We start from the raw sequence: 12,360 nt of genomic DNA on the forward strand, positions 1-12,360 counted from the left end.
GCTATGAAATTTTTTTTGGCTACTGCGTTAATAACCGATTTGTCTAAAGTCCTCATACAGGAAGCTAAAAAATATATATAAGAAAAAAAAATATATGTATATATATTTATGAAAGACGGTTGTTTAACCGATTCTTTCAGTGATCCTTCACTGCAAAGTAGCGACGGCCACCCTACAAACTATTTTCTCTTTCACTTTATTTTCATTGTATACTAGAATTTTCCTTACTTTTGCTCGCATGTCAGCCCTTTATTTTATACCCGTCGGTAGAATTCGAAGTGGTAGTAGTCCTAAAGCTCGACTAGAGAATAAGGAAGAGCAGAAAGGGGGAGTGGTGGGGTAGGATGAGAATGAGGGTATTAAAGGAGATGCTTCATCCTTTCTTCTCACCCTTTATCCCTTGAGTGCGTGATCGGCATGCTGGGATTCTATAGGATCGGACGAGAACGAGACGGGACTCGGTTATCGGTATCAGCTTAAACCTCTAAATCAAAAGACGGAATTTACCAAATTCCGTTAATTTTCAACGCGATCGAACTCTGACAACCAAATAATATATTTTTTATAATATTTTACATTAAATATTTTCCCACAGTATATTTTTCTGAAACTTTACCCTCCGAGTAGAATATTATATATAAGGCAATGCAGAAAGAAATCATAAGATAAAAAAATAAAGACAAAGATAAAAAATTCGGAAAAACTCACAGAGATATAGAGTAAGACGTGAGCTCGTAAATACGTCGACGAAGCTCGCACAAATCGCCCAGCATTTCTCGATATCTTGCGATGAGATACGAGCCTGGAGCTTTTGCGCAGTCCTGAGATATACGCTGATACTTTTCGATGGTAAGATAGTGGAGAGAAATAAAATAAAATAAAAAAAGTTATGGAAGAAATTGTTGGGCAAGTGATGGGAGCCAGGCAACGGTCGGTATTTCTCAAACCCCTTCGTGTCCTATGCTAAATCAATCACTCTTCCACCTACTTTATTCACTCCTCTTTCCCCTTCTCCTTCTCCTTCTTCTTCTACTTCTTATTCTTCCTCTTTACATTCAGCCAAAGTGAAACCGGCAATCGAAAATTTCAAATCCTTGTTCAGATCATGATAATCCGAGTTGAGCAAACGAAAACTTTATTCTCGCAACCCTTTTCTTATATTTATATTCTGATATCGAAATTCAACGATAAATTTATCCGTCTCTATTTAGATAATCCAAACATTTGACATTTGAATTTTAGAAGCCGGGGTACAACGGACTGCAAGAAGCACGATAGACCCCATAAAAAATTTCCAAAAAGAAATTTTGCCATCGTCACATTTTCGTGAATTTGATATATTTATTTAATTTCAGAGTGATTCGAGATACCTGTAGCACTAGAAACCCTTCAAAAAAATTTGGAAAAAAACAATTTATGATTGATGATGCGGCATATTATCCTTTGACACGATGCCACAGATCCAATGTCCTATTTTTGAGACAGACTCCTTTATTATTGGTCGAAACTCATCAATCATTATAAAAAACATCATACATGGAGAGAAAAGAATAGTTATAATTCCTATGTAGAATGGTAACCATTACTATGTTACATAGTAACGAGGATTTTTTAGCCTCGAGAGTCACGGGACAGAGTAATTCCCCCATTCTACATGGTAACGTTGGCTATGCTACCATAGGAATGATTACCATTCTTCATTGACGAGAGAACTATGCAAATGGACATGACTACAATGGTACCTACCAACATTTACGATCTTTTATTTATTTTATATTTAGTAAATAAGGTTATGACCAAATAAATAACTCACGTTACTTTAAATATATGTAGAAATTGAATAAAGCTATTGAAATAATTGAAATATTGCTCATAATGAAATATCATTTTTTGATAAAAAATAAAGAATAATTTTAAAAATTTGAATATTTAGTAATAAACAATTGATTTACTTGGTTTGTTTACTTCGTTGTCTTATATATATTTATTAAACTGTAATGACAGCTATTGAAGCATGGGACTGAGTGGCATTCTACATAGCCCTGATTCCCATGCTAGATAGCGATTTTTACCATTTTACTTGCTTCAATGTAACATAGTTATTATTACCAGAAAAATGCTAATGAATCCTATTCTACATCATTATTTACCATTTTACAAAAAATTAGTCTGGTTACTATGTAGAATGCTAATCATTACTATTCTTTTCTCTCCGTGAAATTTGAGAAATTCAACCTATAATCATCAGAAAATATCATTTCAATGATTAATTTATCAAATTTTTTGGAACATTTTTTGAATGAATTTTTTTACACAGGTCGTCAATTTAGTAGTGGTAAAGTAATTTCTCTGAGTAATTATGAGAAAATTTTAAATATGTTGGTGAAATTGAATAATGTCCATTTATTTCTGGTATCAGCTTTTATGAAAATAAATTACCATTAAATAATCAGCGTTCAAAAGTTAAGAAAAAAAAATAATGTCTGTTTATTTAATAAAAGTTAAAGTTAATTAAAGTTTAAAAACATTTATAAAAGGTAATATGTGGATATTAGTAAAAGTAGAGGTTGATCAGAATTGCTGATTTTATCTGGAGGTTGTCCAGAGTAGATGGTGTTTTGTAAAAGGCGACAGGGCGCTTTTGCCCGATGACAAAATGTCGCGACTATATCGAAGACGACATGGCAAGTTGATTTTTTATCTTTCTCTCTTGTAGACTATGTTTACGTGATAGAAATGAGGCAAGAGAGAGTCTAGGTTTTCCAGAGTTTACTCTCGACGAGGGTGAAAAGTTTAGCATACACATTTTACACATTTGAATCCTGACACGCTCGCCAAAACTTTAAATTGAAACTCGTCTATGGACCGTTTCATGACCGACCTTTCATGTTACATTTTTACGTACAGAAAATTGATACATAAAAAACCATTGAAATTTAGAAAATTACATTTTAAATTAAATATACAGAAATTTTGTGTTTTAGCCTTAAGAAATTATTTGGTTAAATTTTTGTGTTAATTTTCAACACAAACCGTTCATGTTATTTTACTTTAACAGATTTTTTATGTTAAATGATGAGAAAATCTAATGTAACAAATTTCTTGTGTTATTCGAAAATTAACACAAATTTGGGTTGTTTAGCTAAACACCCGCGCGTTTTTTCATTACTATAACCAAACAATGCATTGTGGCAGCATTGTCTGCAAGGAAACTTGTATTATAATTGATTTACAATTAAATATATTCATAGATAACTTTAATATTTTTATGGTCAGGTTCAATGATTTTTCAATTCTCATTTACGGAGAATAATTAATAGTTTTGTTTTTTATAAAAATCACTGAAAATCGAACTAATTTTTTGGGAAATTGACATCAGTTGTACTAAGGTTAGATCAGTATACTTGAGTAGATTAGATTATGTCCTTGTATTTTCTAGTTAATTTTAACACAAGTCTGTTAAATTTACACAAATTTTCTGTCAAAATAACAGATTTTGTGTTAAATTATTTAACATAAAATCTGTGTTAAAAATCACATGCAATGTGTTGAACTAACACTAATATTTGTGTAGACTGCAACACATGATTTGTGTTGAGTTAGAAATAAAATTTCTAACTGTAAATAAATGATGAAATAGGTTTAATTACATAAAGATACAAAAGGTTGTCAGTAGAAAAAAAAAGAAATGAGCAAAGCCCGGCTCATCGACGCCGGCATTTTCAATTAAATAATACTAATCCAGAAACGAATAAGCCGAGACCCTTGCCGGAAATCTCGTTGGCACAGCCCCTGACTTCCTCGAGCGGGTTCTTCTCTAGCTCTTTACCCTTCAGCACCCTCGGCCACCCCTGAAATCGTCTCTCTTTTAGACTTCGAATCGTAATTAACATTTGGTTCTCCCATTAGTGTAATTAAAGTGCCATTCCATAATCTAGGAGAAGACGTAAAAGGGTGCTGGGGAGGTTGGTCCACCTTATCTTTCAGACTTCAGAGCCCCAGCTCATTTATCCCTGCTACGGATACAACGACTGTATAACTCGTTCTTGTTCGGTATAACTTGGCCTGGCCGGAAAGGGGGGAGAAAATGCAGGGAATTTTTGTAAATAAAAGAAAAGCTGAGCTAAAGGTTTAAGTTTTAACTAAGAAAGGATGATTAAGGCATTATAGACTTTGATCAATGCGATTTAAAGTGTTTGAGCTGAAGCTAAAAATTCTTCGGGGTTGGATTGAAGAGTAGGCCAACCTAAGGAACGGGAGGAGTCTGGGGTATAAAGTTGAGTAAAGGCAAGTTATTGCATCTGAGATATACCGAGTGGAACGCTGAGGAAGCGATAAACACGAAATACGTTGGGGGTTTCTGTAAACTGGACGGGGAAACAGGGTCGGCGTTAAAATAAAGAAAAGCTGTAGAGATAAGCGCCCACAGTACCGGTTGACATTTTCCGGTGGTTGAGTTAATAATGCGCGAGTAAGCGAGTAAACAACTCTCTGTTATACCTAAAAATAGGGAGAGGAGGCGAGGGGGAGGATTTTTTAGGATGCTAAAGTAAAGTCGTAAAAAAGCACGATGTGTTTATTTGAGAGTTTACTTTTAGATTTTCGTCTTAAGCTGAAACTGACGTAATTTTTTCGGGTTTATTCAATATTTGAATTGATATTTTGGTAAATTTGTTTAGGGCCTTTGTGTGCTGGTGGAAAGCCAAAGCTAAAAATTTGATAAAGGGTTCTATGGAATCGAGAGGATATTTATAAGATGATTTAGATTGATAGGGCGTGACAAAAAGATTCTTCGAAAGACGATACAACTCGGAAATCTTAGACGGTGGGGTTGTCTACCAACGACACTAATGGCATTTTTATTATTTCTTCAACGCCTCAAAAGCATCCTCGGTAATGGGGGTCAAAGGGAGAAGAGTTTGGTCCATTGGACAACTGACACGACATATCCCTGGATTTTCTCACCTTACCGATCTCCCCTAACATTTTTATTTTATACTTCTGTCTCTTGGATTCAATATTTTTTTTTATCGTTTTCTCGACCCTCTCAAATATGTCGCTGGACTATTCCACCCTCTTTGGACACGTCGGAAGCGATAAACTGTTAAGTATCCGCGGATGAAAAATATATAGGATATCCGGCTGTCTTATCAAATTTAAGAGATCATTTTTTTTTTTTTTTTGTGCAAAAAAAGAATTTTTTTCCTATAGAAGTTTAATGAATTTTTTTTTGTCACGAGAATGCAATGGACGTAGAACAAAAAAAATTAAAACACGCGAAACTTGTTAGTGATCTGAGAAAATCCGATTGTCGGAGAATTAGAATGCCTGTGGGACAAGGACGTCAAAGAAGTCAAATTTCATCGGAAGCCTGTAGATAGTCGTAGTAGTACGGGTATGAGTATGTCGAGACGGAGTACTAGTATGTAGTATACATATATATGTATAAAGTCCGAGAGTAGAATGAGTAGAGTTCTGAGCCAAGGGGATTGCCGTAATATTAAAGTACTTCTCGTGTTCAAATTCCCTCTTTTCTGATTCCCTCTTTCCCTTACTCGAATTCTACTTACTCTCTATAACTATTTCTACATTACATCATCAGTATTACTCTATCTCTATCTTTCTTGGATTTTTTTTTTATTTTACTCCCATTACTACCAGACCGCGAATTAATCCTAAGCTTCTATTTTTTAAATATTTAATCTCAAGTAAAATGTCACGAGTTGAACACTGTGAAAAATCGGGAGTGAATACGGATTTTATTTCAATCCGAATTCACTCAGTCGGAGTTCCGGAGGAAAAAAAAATCACTAGGCATGGGGAGTGAATAGGGAGTTTTTTATGGGCGGAGTGATTTCGGAGTGACGCGGATTTTATTTAAACCCGCATTCACTCCACTCTGGAGTTTTAATTCTTAAATAAATTAATATTAAATAGAAGCAGCTGTTAATTAGAAACATAATTATTTAAATAAATAATTCATTCAGATATTAATAATTAAACTTAAAATATTATGTTTTTAATTTATAAAATGTTTTAGTAACTCACTAAATTATAATTTCATATATATGATACATAGTGAAAATATTAAATTATTGAATAGCTATAGTGAGATAGTTTTTATGGGAATATTTTATATTTCGGTGCAGTATGAAATGTTATCTCGTGGTATGGCTGATGTAAGTCATACGACAGTTTGTGACTCAGTGAAAGTTTTATTATCAGCTGGTTATAATTTTTAAAAATAATTTCGCGTGAATATATGGAATATATGGAAAAGGAGCTCGTAATTATTTACGTACTCAATATAAATGTCTAAATATCAAAGACCTAAGCTCACTATGTATCAGTAATTTTTTTCATAATTAATATTTTCCGAAACTCCCCTTCAGGGTGGAATTCACTCCTAGGAAATTAAATAAATAAAAAATCATCCACTTCGCGTTCACTCCGCAAATTTTTTACAGTGTATCAAATATCTATTTTTCAACAACCACAATATTATTTTTATCAATCGGATAATCTATTTTTACCGGCTAGGGAATCCAGGTAAAATAAGTCATTTTAAAAATGAAATTAATTTAGAAAATTTATTGAGTAATTTTTTTGTGATTATGAATACTGAAAAAAAAAAATTGAATATAATTTGAAAAAAACTGCTTTTAATTCATACTCGTCCATGTTTATTGCTAAGGTAAAAAACAATTTTTTTCGTGTTAATGAAGTATGCATTTTTCATTTTTAATAAATTTTTTTAATTTTATTGAAATTAAAAAAATTTTTTTTTGAGTACCCATTTTGCCTCACTAATTAATTTTACAAAAACGGAATATGAAGCAATGAATATAATTTTAATTATAAAAATGCAGAATTAAATTATAATAAAAAAAAAAAAAAAAAAAATGTGTAAAACTTTTCTATGAAAATATTTATAACAATGAAACTCAATTAAAAGTAATGTTTAAAATTTTCTATGTATGAGTGGAGCGTTATAGAGGAGAGCTATTACACGAATGAACGACGAAATGAGCTCGGGGCAGGTATATAATAGTAACAAGTAAGTAGAAGCAGAAAACCGTTAGCCGTATATTTACATCAATATATATGTATATATGTATATATATAAAACCGTCTCTTTCGGGGATGTGCTTTGATGAATGAGCCGAGCATAAAGCTGGTGAAGTATGGTAAAAGCCAGCGGTGTGGCCGCTGTAATATTCCGCCGGCACGTTCTCTCTCATACTTGCTTTTGGCTTTTAGAATCACTAATGACTAATGGCACCAAAAGGAAAACCCATATAACCTCCACCCCCACCTCTATCCTCTACCTCCTATTTTATACTCACCCCTTACTATCACCCCACCCTTTTTCACTTCATACACATCTTTAGCATCATCATCATCTCCCATTGCTGGATTACACTTTTGTGTCATGTTTAATGAAAAGTTTTACACCTCAAATATATATACATTTATGTACTTGAAAAAAAAAAAAAAAAAACTCCCTATTTACTCCGCATGTTTAGTGATTTTTTTTTTCCTTCGGAACTCCGACTGAGTAAATTCGGATTTAAATAAAATCCGTATTTATCCCAAATTTTTACAGTGTATTTGTCTTAATTCAATCAAATTATAATAAATAAAAAAAAAAATATGTTTGACCTGTAAATGCCTTTGGCAATACAGAACTATATATAACATGATAAAGTTTGTTAACAAGATTTGCCGCTAATCACCAGCAAGAAACCATTCGCGTGTAATTTGTTTATACCCTCGGTCATACCCATCGACCATAACTCTTGATCCTCTGTCTTTCAATCTCCATTTCCGTCTTACATCACTCCTTCTTCTCTATACCAACTATCACTGTAGCTATCAATACTATTTCTAGCAACATAACATTATTACCTAGAACCTATTACCTATTACCTATTACCTGTAACCTGTAACCAGTGATTGCCGTTACGGAAATCACGTATCCTCAATTTACGCATAAACTTTAACGCACAACAAAATAAACAGGTTAGTAATAGAAGCCAAACAATTAATCAAGAAGATTGTTTACTCAGCAAAAGTATTTTTTATAATGGGTTGAAATACGCGGATATATTTATGAATAAGATTTAAAGGTCGCAATACGTCATCCTCTGTTATAATTCGACGTCCAGCAAGAAGGAAAACACGATAGCACAGAACGTAACGTCGTCTGGGGAGTCTGAAGCAACACAGAAAAGACATTAGCCGCAATGCGAGTCTACAAAATAAGGGATGAGAATGGTCGATGGGTATATAGATTCTCCAGGTAGTGCTGCTGCTGATGATACTGCTGTGGATGGAGACGGAGACGACTGTCCCAGAGGGTGGCGAAACCACGACTAATATTTGTTTTGAGTGCTTTTGTATTTTTGAGTACTAAGTTAAGTCCAACCTGCGAGATGGACCCAAGTGTTTTATTAATTTTTATTTTTTTTGTTTTTAGTAACAGGAGAGGTGGGCTAGAATGGAGTTCGCGGATACGACGAGGTAAATAGTTCTATAAGCTGAATAAAAAAAAAACATTTTATGTAACATTTTTTTTGTGTTCAATAAAAATGACAAAAAAATTTGGTACTAAATATTCAAATGAACAGACAAATTAATTTATAAGTCAAGGGGGACCACTAGTGTGACCGCCGAAAAAAGATGATTTTTGGAAATTTTTTTGAAGAAAACTACTACATAGAATATTTTAATGTTTTAAGGATATATTTGTAAATATATAATGAATATGAGATTAAACTTTTGGACCAAAAAATTCAAAATTCAGCGAGTTATTCACAATCTCTCAAGGGTTGAAAAAAAATCTCCCGCTGCAGTGATAGCGAACTTCAGAGTGCAGGAAATCAAAAAAACCAAAAAGTTTATTAAACTAAAAGGTATTTCAGACCATGACCCTCGGGCTAAAAAAAAAATTGAAATTTAACAAAATGGCGGGGTTTTTAAAAAAAATTTCAAATTTCGCGCGAAAATTTGATGATTTTTGGCCTGGTAAAATTACATTTTTGGTTCGATAAGAAAACTGGAGTTTCATAGTACGTAGAAACGTATAAAAGAAGATGCGATTCGAATCAAATCAATCGGATGATTTGTCTTCGAGTTATAACTGCAGCAATTTTGAAAAATGTATTTTCGAGAACCGAGCGGCTGCTTTTCAGATGGCTGTGACAAAAAACTATTCGAGAACGCACTGTAAATTCTGGTATGATATTTTTGAAGCTATAGATTATCGAACTATCAAAAAAAAATTTTTCAAAATTTCACAGTAGTGGTCCCTCTTAAATACTTTAAGTATTAAATTTTTTGATATGGACTAAATTACCCCATATTTATTTTGCCTCGTAAAATTTTTTGTAAAAACCCAAAGGGGTCTGTTTTACCCCTGAAATTTTAGTTTATGTTGCGTGGGAATTTTCCCCCCTCCTCTACCATCGTTCCTTTATTTTATTTTTATTCGATCTTGAAAAAAATATATATTAAATATCTATTATATTTTTTCGTATACTTTTATCGATGTTTATTAAAGGCGAATGTGTATATATATAAAAATGTGAGAAACATTTACGTCGGTTGTGGTTTTTTGCTTTTAATTAAAAACCAATTTTAAACATACGTCTATATAAATATAGACAGAAAATATTGTGGTTTCGGTTACTTAATTAGAAGGTTGCTTCAATATTGGCCGTGTTATTGTATACAATCTACCTCCGATACCTTTTAACGATATATTTTTCCTTGCATGAAAACCGCAGAATCTCATCGACGGAAAAAAAATAATTTTTCTCAAATAAAATAATTACAGGGAATTTACGTAAATTTTTTTTTTAGGGTAAAGAAGAAAGTGAACAAGTAAAGCTGAGCTGTTAAAATAGCTCGTCAAGCTTGTGCCACTGGAAATAAAAGGAGAAGTGAGTAGAGATTCAAGTTAAGAGTAGAGTGAAGAGTGAAGAGTGGAGAGGGTTTATTAGCGCTCTCTAAAAATTCTTTTCATCGAGCGACGGGACATGCCGTCTCCTCCCACACCGTTTACATAAGCGAGTTCTCCGGATTGCCTTTTTGATATGTAGATAAGGTCGGGGGTGGTAAAGCTTGTGCTTTTACGCCGTTTACTACCACCACCATCACCCTTTGACTCTCCTCACTCCAGCTCTTTTACAATTCTCATACCTCAAGTCTTTCACTTTACAAAGCTTGTCAATTTTTTTTTTTTTTTAAACAAAAAATAAAATATACCAACGTGTTGATTATCTGTTTTGTATATAAAATATTTTTAGATAAAAAAATAACAGTAGCATAAACTGTTAACTTAATAGAGCAGGGCCAAATAAAGGCTGATAAAAAAATTTAATTTTTTTATACTGAGTACATTAAATTTTTTACCTTCTACTTATTTTAAAAAAAAAAATTTAATTCGTATTAAAAATTTTTTTTAATTTTTGGGCAAAATGGGGTGGCTTCAAAAAAAAAAAATACATGAATTTTAAAAAAATTTCCAGCCTCAAAATCAGTAAAAATTTTCTCAAAAAAAATGTTAAAAGAAGTTATTGACCTTAAACTTTAATTTGATACCCGATTTGTAATTTTGAAAAAAAAAATAATGTGAAAAAATATTTCTATAAATTGTAATAAAAATTTTTGATAAAAATAAAAATAATTAATTATTAACCAATAAAAATAATAATAATAATAATAATAATAATAATAATAATAATAATAATAATAATAATAATAATAATAATAATAATAATAATAATAATATTGATAGATAAAATTGAAAACATAATAAATTTAGTAATTTAATAATCACATATTAATTACTATGGGAATATAAGGAAAGTTCATAAACAATTTGTCGGTATCAGGTGTAGGTTACCTTTCAACTTGTAAGCCAGATTCCCAAGGAGTAACCCCGATGGCAATTAACTCTATTACCACCCTATAGTGTTGCAAGATACTTTGTCCAACTTATTAAGCTTCTCATTAACAAAAATAAAAAATTAAAAAATGAGAAGGAATAATAATTGCTGGTGATTGGTAGTCAAGTATGACAAGTTTTTGTAGGTTAAAATTCATAGGACATATTAGTACCGTGGGACTAGTGATAATGTATGAGAGAGGAGGTTCGATTCATATATTCATACGAGAGATATTCTGAAGAGAACATTCGCTTGGGTGGGATAGGGGTTGTACGATTGCTACCGGTCATGACCCCCTGCATACATCACCAACAGGACTGTAGTAAAGATCTGTAGAGGATGAGGTAACTATACATATATATGTATACATATTTATAGGTAGATATGTGAGTATAAGAGGAAGTGAAACAGTGATGAAATGGCCCCTAGTTGAGTCACCTGAAAAGCAAAAGCATCCTCTGACTGATTGCTCAGTCACTTGGGACACGTTTACTCTTACCACTAGTCTCCATTCTCATTTCTCAACGATAACATTACATATATTTTAGTCAAAATACCTTTATCCCATGTCCTCTGTCTAGGATTATTTACAACAAAATAAAAAAATTATTTTTATACGAGCGATAAAATTGTAAGGGATTCAAAAATTTCTAATCTATAAATAGGATACTGTTATCTCTATTTTTAACTTCCCGCTAAGAAAATTTCAAATTTTAAAAAATTCGGGAAGTTATTGGTTTCACCCTGATTTGTGAAAATCGAAATTCCAACAGATGTCGACATTTTGAGGTTCTAGGAAGATATTCTGACTAATTTCAAGATGATGTCCAAGTGTATGTATGTATGTACGTACGTATGTAAATATTCTGTAACTTTTGAACGGATGAACCGATTTTGATCTTCGAGGTGTCATTTGACGGCTTGTTATTTACTATCAACACTGAAAATTTGAGATTAATCGGTAGGGTGAGTTCGGAGATATTTCAAAAATAAAATTTTTTCAAAAATATTTTTTTTTAATAACTTTTAATTCGCTTGATGGATTAATTCAAAATTATAATCAGCTCTAAAACTTTGTAAGCCGCGTTGAATGCCGCCTCAACAATCAAAATCGGTCCATTCGTTCAAGAGAAACCGTTAACGAAAGAATAAAAAAAAAAAATTTTTTTTTAGTATTTTGGAAATTTCTCAAAAACGACTCCATAAATCAATTTCAAAATCTAATCAGTTGTAGAACTCAATAAAACGTGTCGATTGCCACCTTAAACTTCTCAATCGGTTTATTCGTTCGAGAGATATCGTTTGAGAAAAAATAGTAAAAAACGTTTTTTTTCGAAAACAAAGGCATGCAAAAGTATTTTTGAGCTCGAAGAGCTCGAAATGGGCGGGAAGTTTTGGAGCTGACCCA

General features: G+C 32.3%; 1 long non-coding RNA gene across 1 annotated transcript in view; it reads right to left on the minus strand.

Annotated features, from left to right (window-relative positions):
- Positions 1–12,360, minus strand: part of LOC128669050 (uncharacterized) — a 149,799-nt gene that overhangs the window by 211 nt on the left and 137,228 nt on the right. The window lies entirely within an intron of this gene.

This window comes from Microplitis demolitor, chromosome 2, assembly GCF_026212275.2.
Source record: "Microplitis demolitor isolate Queensland-Clemson2020A chromosome 2, iyMicDemo2.1a, whole genome shotgun sequence".
In the NCBI taxonomy this organism is placed as follows: domain Eukaryota; kingdom Metazoa; phylum Arthropoda; class Insecta; order Hymenoptera; family Braconidae; genus Microplitis; species Microplitis demolitor.